The sequence below is a fragment of the Triticum aestivum genome, chromosome 5D (genome assembly GCF_018294505.1).
Source record: "Triticum aestivum cultivar Chinese Spring chromosome 5D, IWGSC CS RefSeq v2.1, whole genome shotgun sequence".
NCBI classification, from domain to species: Eukaryota; Viridiplantae; Streptophyta; class Magnoliopsida; order Poales; family Poaceae; genus Triticum; species Triticum aestivum.
This window is the reverse complement of record NC_057808.1, coordinates 153356530-153373692: the sequence shown is the minus strand read 5'-3', so window position 1 is coordinate 153373692 and position 17163 is coordinate 153356530. Positions and strand designations below refer to the sequence as shown.

Here is a 17163-nt window from a genome sequence, read left to right as displayed (position 1 = left end):
CCATTTTAAATTTGCTTCCATGTGTTTCGTATGACTTTGCTCCAACATAATGCAAAATTAAATCTGCTTGTGTTTATTAATGATGTTGCATCAATAGTGAAGTAAACTTGCTACGCTTAACAGAAAATTGACTATAGAATTGTTCTAACAAAATAAAACATCCATATATACAAAATAACCATTATCATGAGTACACAGAACACAAGCTTCAAACATATTAGGGATGCCATTCTAAGAAATGCAAGTGTACTCAAGTTTTCTCTCATCATATAAAAATCATGCTTCCAACCCTACAAACCATGCTTTTAATTGCTTCTGCTGATGTCACAACTTAGATGTGAAATATTAGATGTGATATATTCAGAACCATTTAAATTTGCTTCCATGTGACTTTGATCCAGCGTAATGCAAAATTAAATTTGCTTGTGTTTATCAATGATTTTGCATCAACAGTGAAGTAAACTTGCTACGGTTAACAGAAAATTGACTATAGGATTGCTCTAACGAAATAAGACATCCATTATCTATATCTATACTACTATATAGTGTACCAGTAATATGACATATGAGCCGTTGGATCTTTACAATCGGACGGTTGTAACTAACAGGTTCAAATATGAGAAAACGTGGCATCACATGTCCATTCGACCTGGCAATCCAATGGTCAATATTTCAGGGATTCGCTGTGAGGGGCCCTTCTCCTGCCGTCAGCCATCTGAGCAGACTCCTCGAGAATTTTCACGTGAGACTGGCCATGTCTCTACTACTTAAAATACCCAGTTGGTGGTGATGGTGTGCCTGCCATACTTCGTTCTCGACCATCAGATCTGCATCCGACGCACAGAAGCCAACCGTGGTTCATGTTTGTAAAAAAAAACAACTTGTGTCTCTTTGTTGAGCTCTAGCCATCCCAACCTTATCCAGATCCAACGAGCGAAGCATTCGATCCTTCACGAAAACAGAAGACAGTGGAACCGAAGAGGGCAGCGCCGCTGCCGCTCCACACACCGCCGGCGCCGCCGACGCAGTCCGCTCCTAACGCCCTCTTCCGCCTCCTCACTGCAGCAGCATCCCCACCGCTCACTAACACGTCCCCCCTCCGGCCCTCCCCGATTTGTCCTCCCGCCGACCCCGTCTCCTCCGACGCCGACGTCGGCAAACACGCAGCCGCCGCCGCCCGTCCCCCAAGTCCGTGACGCCTCTCCTCCCTCGTCCTCTGATGTAGCAGCCCCTGCGCCCACCAATTCCCCCTCCTCCCTGTTGTCTCCCCTACCCCATCTCCTCCGACGCCGATGTCGGCAAGTACGCCACCGGCGCCGTCCGCTTCCGATTCCGCGACCCCTGTCTTGCCTTATCCTCTGACGCAGCAGCCCAGTCGCCCACCACTCCCCCCCCCCCTCCTCCTTCCCGGCGTCTCCTCCTTCCACCCCATCTCCTCCGACGCCGACGTTGGCAAGTACGCCGCCGGCACGTTCCATCCCCCGAGCTCGCGACGCCACTCTTGCCGCCGGTACTATGCCTCTGCTGCTGCCTCTCCTTCCCACCCGTCCCGCCTCCCAAGTTCAAAATTTCTGTCAAAGTTCAAATCCGCGCGCCCAGTTCCAACTCTCCAGAAACCACTCCTACAGCCCAATATAAATAAGTGGGCAGGCATATGGGACTCACGCTGCTCAAACTACACCCCCAAGAAGTCACACATTGGTCACGCAAACCTTCAGATTGAAGGGAGTGTGAGGAAGTGTGATTCACTTCTCTTCGCCATCTAATCTTCTTCGTCAAGGGCAAGGTATGGGTTGTAAATGAATATTAAAATCTTCTCCACGATCTCATCAACCCTTGCTTCATCTTTGTTATTAGACAAACCTTACTTGTGCAATTGCATATGTGGTGGTGGTAGCACATGGAACTGTTTTCTATTTTTCCATAAGCAGTGTTTAGTTGCAATATCTTATCCAGAATCGTCTTGTGAAATGAAACTTGAGTATTATAAAAGGAATCACAAACTAAGAATTTGAAGGTTCATGTATTATACTGATTTGGTTATATTTGCCACAGGCCAGGCGCTTCGCCTTTCAGCTATGGAGTGGCGTGGTATTCCATGGGAGGTTTTTGTGGCCCATGTTTCACGCATGATGGCCATACATAAAAAAAAAACTCATTCTAGCTTCCCCCGTCTGAATACTGTATCAGTAGCAGTTGGAAAAGTACTGAATGATACACATCTTATATAACTGACTCCAACATCCTGGATTATTTATATCCAATCTGACTGCAGTTTTTATGCATTTCATATCTTATTTCATCTAATCAGTGTGCAGTTTGAATGCATTATTTTGTAGCCAAGTCCAACAGAACTTGCTCCAGTGGCATGCCAAGTGCTCATACAAGTCTATTTATACGCGAGCCAACAGATATGACAAGTTCAAGTCACTCGTCTTTGGACGATGAAGTGACAAACGAATCATCTACGATTTTCCCTTCTAATGGCATGCTCATATCAACTGAGGGCTTGGAGTGCGGAGAAAGCTCAAAAGGTAAATCTATAAGGCGAAATTGTGTGCATAAGTAATTTTATTTAACTACTTAATTAATTTCTCGTAAAAATGCTATAGGGCGAAAGCGTGCACGTGAAGCAATAAGATATGCTAGCCGTACACCAGAACAAATCCAAGCAAGGCGAGAACGTGTTAGAGCACGTCGGCAAAATTTAACACCTGCTGAGAAGAAAAAGATTAATGCACAAAGAAGAGAAAAAAGACAACGAATGGCACATGATGAGAGGAATGCAAGCCAACGACCATGTAGGCAAAGTTTGACATTAGATGAGAGGCAAGAAATAAATGTATTGCAAGTGTTGTTCATTGTTTTTTCCTTGACTAAATATACTACAGACCCTCTACAGGCTCAATATTTTTTTCCTTTTCCTGAATATACCTGACTGTTACGTATGCTGTACTGATTGTCTAATATCCTCTGTTCTTTTTAGGTGAGCAGATGGATGATGTGAGAGCTCCAAAGCTAATATTGTTGGCATAAATGTTTTGAGCAAACAACTACAGAAGAGTATACTATGCTGAGAAATGACTTCATGGCCTGATAAATGCCTAAGGTATGTAATAACTAATTAAGTGGAACTAGCTATCTGAGTCATGTCTGGAATATTTCCTCTCTTCATGGTGGCGCCGTATACAGATTCATGTTTCTTGTACATATTTAGCGAAGCTTCAGTTAAACACTCCTTCAATCTTGTTTGTCCTGGAACCATTTATAAGAGTGTACTCAAGCTAAAGTAGGCGCGGCGACCGGGGGGAACCCTAGCGCCGCCGCGTCCTCGTCCCTCCCCTGACCTCTCCTCCTCGCCGCCGCCGGGCAAAGCCCGGTCGGCGTCGGCGGCAGCGGGATCTCTTCTCCCATGACTCGCTGGATCTGGCGCGGGCAGATCGCGACGGTTGTTGGCGGCGCGCTGGAGGCGGGGCGCGCCGGCGCGGGCTTGGGGGCGACGGCAGGGCTCACGCTCGCGGTTTCCCCTGGTGTGCGTGGGAGTCCGCTCGGGGCGCGCGGCGGCGGCCCTCGGCAAGCGGTGGCGGGCGCTGGGCTCTCGGCGGCGCTCCGGCGTGTGCAGGCGGCGGTGGTCCCTGTGCGCGGTCGGCGGCTCCGTCTCTGACCCGGACGGCGCGGGGGATGGCGGCGGCCCGGCGTGGCCGGCGATCTGGATGCGGTGGTGCCGGCGGCTCGCTGATCTGCCGGTGCTCCAGGGTTCTGCCTGGTGGTGCTGGTGGTGACGGCGGCCCGTGCACGAGAGTTGGATCCCTTCGAACTGATCTGGGTGAAAACTTGCCTTCGGCGTCTGCTAAGGCCGGCGGTGGCGGCGCTATCTGCGTCGTTCCCTTCTTGAAGGCATCGCCGTGGAGAAGTTCAAGGCCACTCTCTGCTACCTCCGGGGAAAACCCTAGATCGGATGATCGGATGACGGCGGCGCTATGGTGTCGTTCCTCCCTTGGGGGCGTCATTCTTGGAGGTACACACGTGATCGAGGGACTAGAGGACGGATTCTTTGGTGGAGCGGTGATTCACCCTACACACTGATGGCGACGGATCTTGACGGCGTGGCGTAGTGCAGATTCGGAGTTCGGTGTGGGAGGATGGACTCGCGCAGGAGGACGACGCTGTCGGGCGTCGTAGTGGCGTCGATGGCAGAGAGACATGGCACGGTACATGCAACAATACAGCTCTGAAAATGGATTGATGGCAGGTGGCTGCGGCGGCCTCATACCCGGCAGGTGTCTTGGTTGAGGAGTGCGCCGGACTGGTAGGTGCCCCATACCAGGCAGGCGTCCTGGTTGGGACCTTAGGTCTTAGATGTTTAGGTTTGGCTGCGATGTCGTTTGGTATTAGGTCCAGACTATCTGCGCCCCTTCATCAATTGGATAGGTGTAGCAACAGCTGTTGCTTAGACGGTGACTTTAGTCTTGCTGTTGTTTGGCTTTGTAAGGTCTTGTGAGAATAATTAATAAAGTGGCCGTATGCATCGTCTAGATGCAGAGGCCAGGGGTCATCCTTCTTTTCTAAAAAAAAACTCAAGCTAAAGTATGTATTTTGTTTTTGACCGGAACGGCAGGAGCTCTGCCTTTTCATTATACTGTACAAAACTGCCGGAAGCAGCAGCCGGAAATGATTACAATAAGGAAGAAAAAGGGAAAATAGGCTGAAGCCAAAGGCATCCAGCCATGCCACCCTCAGGCTACTACTCCCCTGCCTCCTTAAGGAGGCCGATCGCATCTCTTGCAAGAAGCAGCACAGCAGAAATAGAGCTTGACGAGGCCTTGAAAACTCTGTTCTTTCTCTCAATCCAAAGGTGCCATGCAATATACACTGCCGCCGTGCATTCATCGGTAGCATTGCCTTTCTTCTTCAGGCTTTTATGTATGTTATTTGGGTATACTGATTGCTGCCATTTATCTTCACATTAGTTCTGGTGGCATAAAATGTTCAATTCCTGGATGAATGGTAACACGATATCTTTTTTTTTTTGCTTTCTACAGCCTATCAAAGGAAAGAAGCAGTTCTGTTGTAGTGGTTCTAAGGCTAGACATGATAATATGTATTGGAGATTGCTGGCCGTGCCGGTGATTTGGGAGATCTGGTGAGAGCGGTCATCACATTTATCGCAATTCAGAGTTATCGTCTGTGACACTCACAGGCCTTGCATTTGACGAAGCCACTATTTGAAGGATGCTGACACATGGCACATCATCTCTATTTTTTGCCATAGTAATCTTGCTTACTGAGCCCAATTATTTTGGTTGTACTTGTATGTAATCTCTTATGTATGCAAGTTATGCACCAAGTGCTTGTGATTGTGTTATCTTTTCTCATGTGAGTTTTCATGACTGGTTACTGAATGTGATATGTTTGTGAGGTGATTAATGTCTTACCATTTCTAGCTGATAATTGTGTGCGGGCTGGAGTTATAGTCCATGATAAGCAAATAGAAGCCAAAGACAGACAAATGGAGAGATAAAGTTGGCGAATGTTGTCAGTTGCCACGTGTGTAGACGAATTCTATATTTGCCGCATTCTCTCCCTTCGATATAGGATAGAGCGAGCGGGGAAGACTTGTATTAGATCTAGCTTTAGATGAGATCAATCTATTTGAAGACTCAAAACATGTTTAAAAATTCTGAAAATATTTGTAGACACATCCGTGTTTGATGTAAAAACTTAAAAGGTTTCAGCTCCTAATTCGAAGTACACTTTGAGAAACAAAAAAGACAAAATCGGATATGAATTGTGCCAAATACTATTTACCCCAAGATGACACTATTCATAGTCGAATTTGTCTTTTTTGAATCTCTTACCGTAGACCGAGTTTGAAGCTGAATTTTTTTAGAGTTGTAAACATACCTTGCAGGTATGTAAAAAAAAATTAGAATTTTTTGAATTGTCTAAATATGAAATTTTGCTGTTGATCCTACGATCTCACCTAAAGATCAGATCCTATACAAGTCTCCCCCTAATTAGAGAGCTGAGTATGGAGAACAAAGGTTCTTTCTACGAGATGGAGATGGAGAAGAAAGAGTTCGGCTTCATGACGAAGGGGTTCATTGATTAAAAACCATATATTTGATTGTGCTTGCTGTCTATTTATCAATAATAATATATCCTTACTTTGATCAATGTATGAGTTCCTGACTATAATTTAAGTTCATCTTATTTTTTTGATCCGGTAGCGAAGCACGGGCATCTTACTAGTTAGACGAGACAAGGTAGTACTCCTATTCCATTGCAGACTGGAAGTAGACGTGAGCGCCACTGTAGAAATTTACTCCTCACGTGAGTGCCTCTGAATGCATGCATGAAGGCATTTCTTATTTTTCTCAAAAGTAGTAGTATACTGTAGAAAAGAATGCATGCATAGGGTCGCTACTAATCGTTGAGAGAAATATTCAAACAATCAGTTGGAAATTTATACTTAGATTTTCTTTTGTTTTTTAACAAGATGTTAAGTTGCTTAAAATACTGTGAGGTCGACGATAGACAAATAAAATAGAGTTTATAAGAAAACTCTGACTTAAAGGTGTGAAAAGGTGTAAATTATTACATTAAACTAATTTTCTTTATATTTAAAATTGAATTTCGAAAACTAGAAGAGTTCATGAACATGTCAATAACATTTTTTTTTGGAAAAAATATGTGATTCTTCTAATGCATTTTCGATAGAGAAATTCGTTGCGCTATTGTGATTTCACTAGATCATGATTGGTGTGCGTTGCTGCGCCCGTCTATTTAGGCAATAAAATGATAGGAATTTCTATAAATGCAAGGAGACAAAAGATAAACATAATTGAATCACAATATGTTGAAAAGGATACAATAGTCTTTTTGCATGGTAATACGTGTCTCATTCACATCATAAAGAACAAAGTACAAGTCATGTAAAGACCGACATGACAAAACTGAAAAGATAGCAGAACATCTCTGAGCTTGACACCAACGCCCGTCACCTGCCTCCGGCACCACCATAGCAGCCACCGAAGAAAAGAATGACAAATCACCTCCTCACCTGAGCTCGACGCGGCTCCATCGCTGATATACAGCTTTGCGGACCTTCAAGGTGGCTCACCAAAAGTGAAGCCCTTACCGTTGAACGATCAGACCGGGGCAACACCCCGGACACGCCATCGAACTCCAGATCTAGCACCCCACCACGACTAAAACACCGAAGGAGGAAACCATATCTGCCATCCATGAACCACGAGCCTAGCACATGCTCCGTCTTCTAGATGTCGTCGGTGCAGACCATAATCTGCATCCGCTCCTGGACTACCTCCCAAGCTCCGCGCCGACGCTGGAGCAAACGCCATCGCAACGGCGGAGCCCGAGGACACAGGTCCACCACGAGGATGTCGTCGCCGCCACGCCATCCTTGCTTGAACAGACTGGTTTCCAAATCCATCCCCAACCATAGGACCAATGGCCTCGTCAGGGAAGAATCCGAAGAATCTTTATTCAGCATTGTCATCGTCGCCGCTGTAGCAAAGACGATGAACAACCTAAAAACCTAGACTACGAGAGAGTAAAAATGATCCACATGCGTGGATCCGGCGACCCACCTCACCACCGACGACCGAGGTCGCCGGCAGAGGGGAGCCGCCGGAGAGTGGCGTTGGAAGATCGGCCTCCCCTGGCGACGGCTAGGGTTCCAGCCGCCAAGGACGAGAGGAAAACAGTAAAGTCTTACGCACGTCCCCTCCGTAAAAGGATACAATAGTCTGACAAAAGTTGTTTCATAGAAGTTGTGCATACCATCTACATACCCATTTGTAGCTTTGGCTACTTTCAAATGAAAAGGTCAAAAATAAATTGACGTAATAGCTCTCACTTTAACTTACACAACATCGGACTACTATGAACAACTTGAAAACACATCTAAAGGTTAACAGGGTTGATCAAGAAGCAACAGCTAAGCCTTCAATCAATGGACTAATTGCAGTAACCTGAACAATAATAAGCAGGAAGTAAGAGTTATACTTCAGGAATCAGTTAAACATCCACGTACGGATTAAGTCTGCCAAAGCCGCTCGATGGATGCTACACTTTTTGTGAGTAGCGTAGTACACACTACATGCCATGTCAAATAATTGCCGAATCTAAGTTCTAAATGTGAATTTCTTTATAAGAATAAAATCATGAATGTGTGCACCGCTAATAAATGATACATAATAGTTTCCACATAGAAAGAAAAGCATACATCGTTATTCTTATATTTCAGGAAATCAAATGCATATATAAATGACTCATCTTTGGTTTCTGATGTCTAGATTGATTTATATTTTTCTGATGTGTCTTGAAACAGTCTATGGTTTAGATGTGTGCAGCGTATTAGCGAAAATCATTCGTACAATCCACAAGACAAATAACTTACTTAATAGAGAACAAAACTTGCAAGTAATTAAACTGCAAGAAGTTACAGAAATAAAATGGACAATATGTGAAAGAATCCATGCAGTGTTTTGGAGGTAAATCTGGCCTGAAATGGGAATAGAGAAGCATTGCATGACCTCTCGGCAGATCAAAACCTATATTGTCTTCTTTACACTCCGACTTGGATTGGTATTTAGTTCAACAGAGAGTTACAAGCTACACTATTTTGCAGATGATTCATAAGCATTTGAAAATTCAAGGAAGAAAAACAAGCATGTGATGTGAGCATATACATGTATTAGCTTTTGAAGGGCCTTCTTTTTTGGCAAGAAAGCTTCTAAAGAGCCTATGCTTTCTAATTCTCTAATAATAGGTAGACATTAAATTTATTTTTAAAAGGATAATTAAGAGACTATACTACTACTGCCCAGTGATAAATATGTGGTTTAGTACAACCTCGGCAATTGATCTTTTGTCGTAATTTGGATCAAGCAATGTCTACAAAACTAATAAAGAAATGAGAGTCAGTATATCCTTGCTGAAGATTATTAGACCAATAGTAGAATTACTGAATCATCATATTAGAATCAAAATACCCGTGATGCATGATCTGCAATACCCATCCGTCATACCCATCTGTCATTTGCAGCAGCTGATGGTTTGTCGATAGGCAAGTTTTAACTACGCATGGTAGACCCATCATCGAAATATATAAACTTTAGAGCTTATAGTAACCGATCATCTCCCAAATAATACCTATAGATAGAACGCATGTTCTAATCTTCCTGACATATTTTTGATTAATTAAGAAACATCAACTTAGCTTCACCCTTTTGCATCCCAAGAAGATGAGTCCTCACGAAGCTTTGTACCTTGCTGTAAACCTCATTGACCTAACCTGTATAGAATCAAGAGAAAAATTAAGGGAAGATGGATGGGGACTGAGATAGAGTTGAGAAGCAGAAAAAAGCATACCTAGAATAAACTCAGTCACATATTAATATCGATGGTCATTAAAAGTCTCTTAATTCTGGTAATGAAGTAAATATTTTTCATTGAAGAAGAGCGCAAAGCACAGAGAAGCCATGCATAGTCATCTGTGGTGAAAATTTTGCTCCCTGGTCGCTCAAAAATCTGGAAACTGATACCTGCACGACATCCCTTGTGAATTTGTGAGATAAAGCCAGAGAAGATCGAGTGTGAAAGATGGAAGATCAGGCAGATAGCAGTACCTAAGTTCCCTGCACATTTTTTTCCTAGCAGAGATTATGGGGGAAAGTTTAATTCAATATTAATCTCTTTGGCATCATTGAGCCGTTCACCTCAAACCATCATGATACGAGGGCTTTGTCACAGTCGCCTCGCGTCTTCATGAAAGTAAACTGCTGCATACAACAAAAAACAGTACCGTTGCATGAATGATACAGAAACGCAAACTAAGCAATCGTACATCCTTAATGCATGGATAATGGTAGTCCATGTGAACTTACTAAATGAGCGGCAGCCATATAATCTCTTAGTAGCACATGCACCGATGTGTAGAAGTAACAAAACAAAGAAGAACATCTAAAGAAAAAATGAGCAGGCAACTATTTCTTCAGAGCAAGTGAACATGCTGTGAAACACCACGTCATGCTTATGAATTGAACATCAGGAAGGAAGAAAATACCACATGCCGGTGTTGAGACCAACGCCACAGTGGACCACCACGACATACAGCGTACTGGCCGGCACGCTATTTTTGTAGTCTTTCTGATCCGCTGTCTATGTTGACTAACCGTTTATTTCCACCATGTTGAAATCAAATCGGGGGAAAGAAGGGAGGAGGGGATTCCCTGTGAGGACATACGAACGGAGCATTGGGCTACGAACCTACCATGGAGCAGACAGCACAGAGATGGGATCTTGGAGGGAGAGGGCACACGCAGGGACGGACGACATCACAGAGGGAGAGGGGATACATCGGCTCGCCCCGCATCGACCAGTGAGGCACTCGCATTGAGGAATTGGACCGAGGCTGAATTGGTCGATGACGGATGAGGTGGTGGCCGCGGCGGCGGCGGCGTGCCTAGGCGGCCTGAGGGGAGGGAGAAGCCGACGAGGATGTGAGCCGGGGTGTCGGCGGCGGCGCAAGCAGGGGTGAGACGAGAGACGGGTCGTCGCTACATCCATGGACCCGGATTAACCACAGGCCTTCAAAAAGGCTACCAGAATAGCAGCCCATCAGGACAATTGGTCCAGTTTGCGACCTAACCTCAAATCGGACGACCGTGGATGTCCCAGAAACAAAATCTAACGGTTCACAAGTGAGAATGCGTGAGAGGGCTGCAAAGATGCTCGGTTATAATATATCTAAATGTGAGGAGCTAAAAAAAAGTTTCCACAAGTTCCACTAGAAAACACAAATGTACTTCCAAAAATTACATTATAATTTTATAATAAGACAAGAGATTAGTTTTAATTTAAATGAGTTATTGTTGTAATTACACATAATAATCTAACGTGCAAAGCACATACAAATTACTAGTATACAAAATAAACATTATCATGAGTACACAGAACACATGCTTCAAACATATTAGTGATGCCATTCCAAGAAATACAAGTGTACTCAATTTTTCTTTCATCATATAAAAATCATGCTTCCAACGCTATAAACCATGCTTTTAATTGCTTTGTGCTCCCTACATAAAGAAATATAAGAGTGTTAAACACTTTTATAACACTCTTATATTTTTTTACGGAGGGAGTACATAACATGTATACTTCCTGCCTACTATGTAGTACGGCACCGTCCCAGTCCCTCCTTGCTCTGCTCCATCAACCGTGTCCTACTTAGCATCGCTGACTTCCTTCTGCCTCAAAAAACTGCCTGTGCCAACATCTTGAGCCACAAGAGTCCTGATGAAGAGTAGCGAGGTTGGCACCATCCAGGGAATAACACTCTTGACCTTCGACCAAGTGTGTCTTGCTAGTTTGCTTCCAGAACAATGACAAAACACTCTGCATTGAGATGGTTTATCTCACAAACAGAGAATTTGCTATCAGTCAGATCTTTGCCGTCTGCTAGCGGATAATAAAGAAGGTCTTTGCCGTCCGTTTCCAAAAAACGGACGACAAAGAACGGGCTAACGACAAATACCCTATTTGCCATCAGACAGTTCTTTGCCGCCCGCTGGCGGACGACAAAGAGGTGGGTAGGGCCAGTAGAGGTCCAAACCCTGACGGCCCACCAGCCCCATCTCTTTGCCGTCCGCCAAGATTTGACTATGTAACGGCCGTTCCCCCGCCTCCTCTCTCTCTGTCTTCTCTAACACCCACCGCCGGCCTCCAGTCAAATCGCCCCGACCCCCGGCCCCCACCGCGCCCCCGACCGCGCATCGTCGCCCCGCACCACGCCGCCGCCCCAATCGCACCCCGTCCCCGACCACACGCCGCACCGGCCTGTCGCCCGCCTCCACCCTGCTCCTGCACGCCGCCTCGGCCCGCCGCTCCCCCCGACGCCCCGCCGCGCTGGAACACCGTTGCGGGCCACCTCGACGCCTCGCCGCTCCGGGCCGCCCGACGCCCCCTGCTGCCCCGTTGCCCCGGCCTCCCCGACGCCCCGCCCCCCCCAGACGCCTCGCCGCCCCGCCCCCTGCCGCCCGCCGCCCCGACCCGCCGGCATCGGCCTTCTCCACCTCCCCCACTCCGATGAGCCCCCTCCCCCTCTTTTTTTAAGTATAGTTTATAGTTTAGATTTAGTTTAGCTTAAGTTTTGTTTAGTTTAGATTTAATTTGGTTTAAGTTTAGTTTTCTGTTTTTTAGGTTTAGGTTTATATTTAGTTTAGTTTAGGTTTAGTTAAGAAGAAAGATGAAAAAGAAAAGAAAATAAGAAGTAGAACAAGAGGAAGAAGAAGTAGAAGAAAAGAAAAGGAGGAAGAAGAAGAAGAGGAGGTGCGTCGGCACCGACGAAACCGGGTCGAGGTTAGGGGTCGTCGGCGCCGACGGAACCGGGTCGAGGTTAGGGGCGCGTCGGCGCCGACGGAATCGGGTCGAGGTTAGGGGCGCGTCGGCGCCGACGGAACCTGGTCGAGGATCGAGGTTAGGGGTGCGTCGGCGCCAACGGAACCGGGTCGAGGTTAGGGGTGCGTCGGGCACGTCCGCATCTTAAGATACGACAATAGCTGCACCATGCTCACAGTGGTGTTCGACAGGACCACCAAGGGGGTGAGGGGTCGATTGTCGAGGATCTTCTGGTCCGAGTGCTGACCGACTGGTGTCGTAGCTTAAGACGAGGACGTCCCGGAGCTGAAGGTCATGAGACTGGGTGAACCGCTTCCATCCGTGCGCGAAGAACGGATGGAAGCAGTTCGCCCGCGCTGACGACCTTCAGCTCGGGCATGTCTGCATCTTAAGATATGATAACAGCCGCACCATGCTCACAGTGAAGGTGTTCGACAAGACCACCGAGGGGGCGAGGGGGCGAGGCTTTAGGGGTCGATGGTCGAGGATCTTCCGGTCCGAGTGCTGACCGACTGGTGTCGTAGCTTAAGATGAGCACGTCCCCGAGCTAAATCATGAGCGTGGGCGAACTGCTTCCATCCGTTGCAGGAATAACGGATGGAAGCAGTTCGCCCGCGCTGATGACCCTCCGGGTACATCCGTATCTTAAGATACGACAACAGCCACACCATGCTCACGGTGAAGGTGTTCAACAAGACCACCGAGGGGTCGATGGTCGAGGATCTTGCGGTCCGAGTGCTGACCAAGTGGTGTTGTAGCTTAAGATGAGCACGTCCCTGAGTTGAAGGTCATGACTCATGAGCGTGGGCGAACTGCTTCCATCCGTGCACGAATAATGGATGGAAGTAGGTCGCCCGTGCTGATGACCTTCCGGGCACGTCCGCATCTTAAGATACGACAACAGCCGCACCATGCTCACAGTGAAGGAGTTCGACGGGACCACCGAGGGGGCGAGGGGTCGAGGGTCTAGGGGTCGATGGTCGAGGATCTTCCGGTCCGAGTGCTGACCGACTGGTGTCGTAGCTTAAGACGAGGACGTTCCCGAGCTGAAGGTAATGAGACTGGGCGAATTGCTTCCATCCGTGCATGAAGAACGGATGGAAGCAGTTCGCCCGCACTGATGACCTTCAGCTCGGGCACATCTGCATCTTAAGCTACGACAACAGCCGCACCATGCTCACAGTGAAGGTGTTTGATAGAGGCGAAGGTGTCCTGATGTTTCGATGAGATGGAGGTGATCATTTTCTATGGGAGTCGACCTTGACGATCCGACTACGAACGTGCGAGACGTCGCGCCTTAGCAGTCGCTAAACCAACTTCCGAGGGTTATTGACCACGCCGAAGCATGATCAACCTGACCACGAAGGTCCGTTTCCTGCGAGCAAACAAAGAACAAGCAAGAAACTAAGATTGCAATCTGGATATTGCGAATATAAGAGGAAAGCTTTATTAATGAAGGTGGGGTTCTGTGACGCCTTTGTCTGGTCATTGAACAGAAACGAAGTATGCGAAGTTGCAGCTATGGCGAACTTTTAATCTAAACAAAACTCAAAGTCTAAACGGTGCCCTAAGGGCTGTATATATGGAGGAAGAGGGGGGAATTTCGTGGCCCTTGGGGAAGGGGTCCGAAACCAACCCTATCTCTTGTTTCCCCACACATACGGATTCTAAAAATAGCCTATACTTATGTATTTCGAAATTACATGGGCCTGGCCCAATAATAAGGTGACGCAACACCTAGAATAGCCTCTGGACGAAATTTATGAAGTGGCATCTTATATATTTCGTCCAAGGCTTCATGCACTCATTATGGTGGTTTTAAAGTCCTGAAATCATTACTTGTAACTCCGTTCTTGTTCCCCTTGCGCATGCCATCCTCTCCATGCTTGGTCTTGCTCCAGTGTTCATCCCTCTTATCCATGCCAGACCCTTCATTTGTAATCAAAACAAATGTATCCAATTTGGGCAGCATCATATTCTCATGAACATTAGAATCATTACCAAAAAAGACAGTACCTGAAAATTTAATTGGCGTGCGCGAGCTCTAGTAATTGGTCCAGTATATGTAGCAGTAGGGGCTGTGGGTGTAACAATGGTATTGATGTCCTCATTAGTGTTCGACAAGACCGCCGAGGGGTCGAGAGTCTAGGGGTCGATGGTCGAGGATCTTCCGGTCCGAGTGCTGACCGACTGGTGTCATAGCTTAAGACGAGGACGTCCCCGAGCTGAAGGTCATGAGACTGGGCGAACTGCTTCCATCCATGCACACGCTCATGACCTTCAGCTCGGGCACGTCTGCATCTTAAGCTACGACAACAGCCGCACCATGCTCACAGTGAAGGTGTTTGACAAGACTACCGAGGGGTCAAGAGTCTAGGGGTCGATGGTCGAGGATCTTCCGGTCCGAGTGCTGACCGACTGGTGTCGTAGCTTAAGACGAGAATGTCCCCGAGCTGAAGGTCATGAGACTGGACGAACTGCTTCCATCCGTGCACGAATAACGGATGGAAGCAGTTCGCCCGCGCTGATGACCTTCAGCTCGGGCATGTCTGCATCTTAAGCTACGACAACAGCCGCACCATGCTCACAGTGAAGGTATTCGACAAAACCGCCGAGGGGTCGAGGGTCGAGGATTGTTGAGGGGTAAGGGGTCGAGGGTCGCCGAGGGGTCGAGGGTGTCTTGTGCCACACGAGGGCCGACATGGTGATTAGAACGTTTTGGGTAATTTCTCATTTACCCAATAAAAAAATCTTCGAATATTGTACTAATCAATGTTGTCTCGTTTGATTGTAGACCTTCTACAGGTGTGAGGAGGGATACGAGGAGGCCTGTGAATGGGTTATCGATGCCGAATGCAGGCGCCTACTACAAAACTTACGCCACGAGGCTCGGGTGCAGGCTGTTCGAGGCTACTTCGCCTCGCGCGGTGTTCGGAAGCCCAAGAAGAAGTGCCGCGGAAAGTATCTGCAGAAGGAGGAGTACATGAAGGTAATTGCCTATATTGTTAAGGCCTTGTTCTTAGTTTCGTTGATTTGATTCGTAGGCGTAGCGCTCAAGTTTCTCTTTACTGACTTAGGTGCCTCCGAGATGGTGTGCTGATAAGATGGATTGGTGGGAGGCGTTGGTGGATGAGTGGTGCTCAGACACATGGCGGGCCATCCACAAAGGTGCCAAGGACAAGCGTGCCCAAATTACAGGTGTGCCACACCATCAAGGCAACGCCAACTTATTTCAATACGGGCGGAACTGGGTATGTGGTTTGCTTCATGATTCATGCAATTCATTCTGTCATGCTAGCTTGAGCCCTTTAATTACTAATACTATGTTCCTCTCTTTTAGGCGGGATACAATATGGCACCGGTGCCAGAGGTGTTCGACCTCTATGCCATGGCCCATACTGCCCCGTTCAAGAAGGCCAAGGCATTCTCTGCGTCTGACCTCGATCATCCAGAGAACTTCACCAACATCTCCTCCCACAACAAGCTCGTGAAGTACAGAGATGAGGGGAAGATGAGGAAAGGGGAGGACTTTAACCCGAGCGGGCCGTTTGATCAGGAGCTAGTGATGATATCTGGTGGCGGGAGGTCCCATGGCTCGATAGCCATTGGAGATGGACTTATCCATTGTCCTCGCACTCTCCCGGAGATCAAGGCGCGCCAAACGAGCTCAGATCTTGAGATAAGACCTCATCCACGGCCAATCAAGCTCGCCTTCCAGGTTAGTTATACGGACTCAGATTTCTTTCAAACATTACATTGTGTGTGCAGCCATCGATGATTACAATGCTAACGAGGAGTGGTGTTGCAGGCTGCTCTTTAGAGTGAGAGAGATAGAACACAGGCACTTCTGGCGGAGAGGGAGCTGGAGTTGGAGGAGAAGACGACAAGGTTGATGGAGGAGGAGAGGGCACGGAATGATATGCAGAACCGGGCCATGTACGAGCTCCTCGTGGTAACTTTATTCTGCATATTAGCCAAATCATGCACGTAATGTTCATTTCATTACTAACTAGTATGACTGACCCGTGAAAACCAAATGTGCAGTCTGTGTGCCAGAAGGCCGGTCAGACCCCTCCGCCGACGCCAGAGATTGCTCCAAGGACCAGGATTTGAATAGTCATTAGTTACTAGTATTAACATTTGAGTGTCGTCATGCTAACGAGACATTGCAAATGATCTTTGGTGCAGCGTGCCTCCAGACAAGCATCACACGATCCTTCTCCAGGTGATGGTACCGGCACGAGCCACATCGGTCCTTCACCTCCGTGATGACGGTAAGTTTTCTCTAGTGCTTTTCTTACGAAATGCATAAAGACCTAGACTTAGCTTTATTTCCTCCAAAATGCTTACCATAATGACCCAGACTTAGCTTATCTTCCTCCAAAATGATATAATTAGCTTACTTAGCTCCAAGATGATCTATACTTAGCTTTGTTTCCTCCGAAATGACCTAAGTTAGCTCTAATATGCTAAGTTAGCTCTAATATGCTTAGTTACCTAGGTTTTCTCAATAATGGCATACACTTAGCTTACTTATGTAAAAAATGGCATAATTAGCTTACTTAGGTTTGAAATGGCATAACAATCTTGGTAACCTCATATATGCCATATAGTTAGCTTATTTTCCTCGAAAATAACATAATAAGCCTAATTAGCTCCAAAATGATTAATTTTACCTAAGTTAGCTCCAAATTGACATAAGTTAGCTCTAAAATGCTAAATTAGCTCTAATAT

General features: G+C 46.7%; 2 long non-coding RNA genes across 6 annotated transcripts; one reads left to right on the top strand and one right to left on the bottom strand.

Moving 5' to 3' along the window:
• Positions 1 to 911: 911 nt before the first annotated feature.
• LOC123119934 (uncharacterized) lies at positions 912 to 5423 on the top strand. 5 transcript variants are annotated; one of them, XR_006459090.1, is made up of 6 exons: positions 912 to 1786; positions 2056 to 2534; positions 2613 to 2842; positions 2995 to 3109; positions 4619 to 4923; positions 5043 to 5423. It is a non-coding gene; the product is annotated as an uncharacterized lncRNA (long non-coding RNA). The 5 variants fall into 5 exon arrangements; XR_006459089.1 differs by having other exon boundaries at positions 2987 to 3109; positions 4619 to 4855; XR_006459091.1 differs by having other exon boundaries at positions 2987 to 3109; positions 4619 to 4892.
• A 2347-nt stretch (positions 5424 to 7770) lies between these two features.
• Positions 7771 to 10611, bottom strand: LOC123119933 (uncharacterized). The gene is made up of 3 exons (XR_006459086.1): positions 9657 to 10611; positions 9400 to 9572; positions 7771 to 9322 (listed from the first exon to the last, which is right to left on the bottom strand). It is a non-coding gene; the product is annotated as an uncharacterized lncRNA (long non-coding RNA).
• Between the last annotated feature and the right edge of the window lie 6552 nt (positions 10612 to 17163).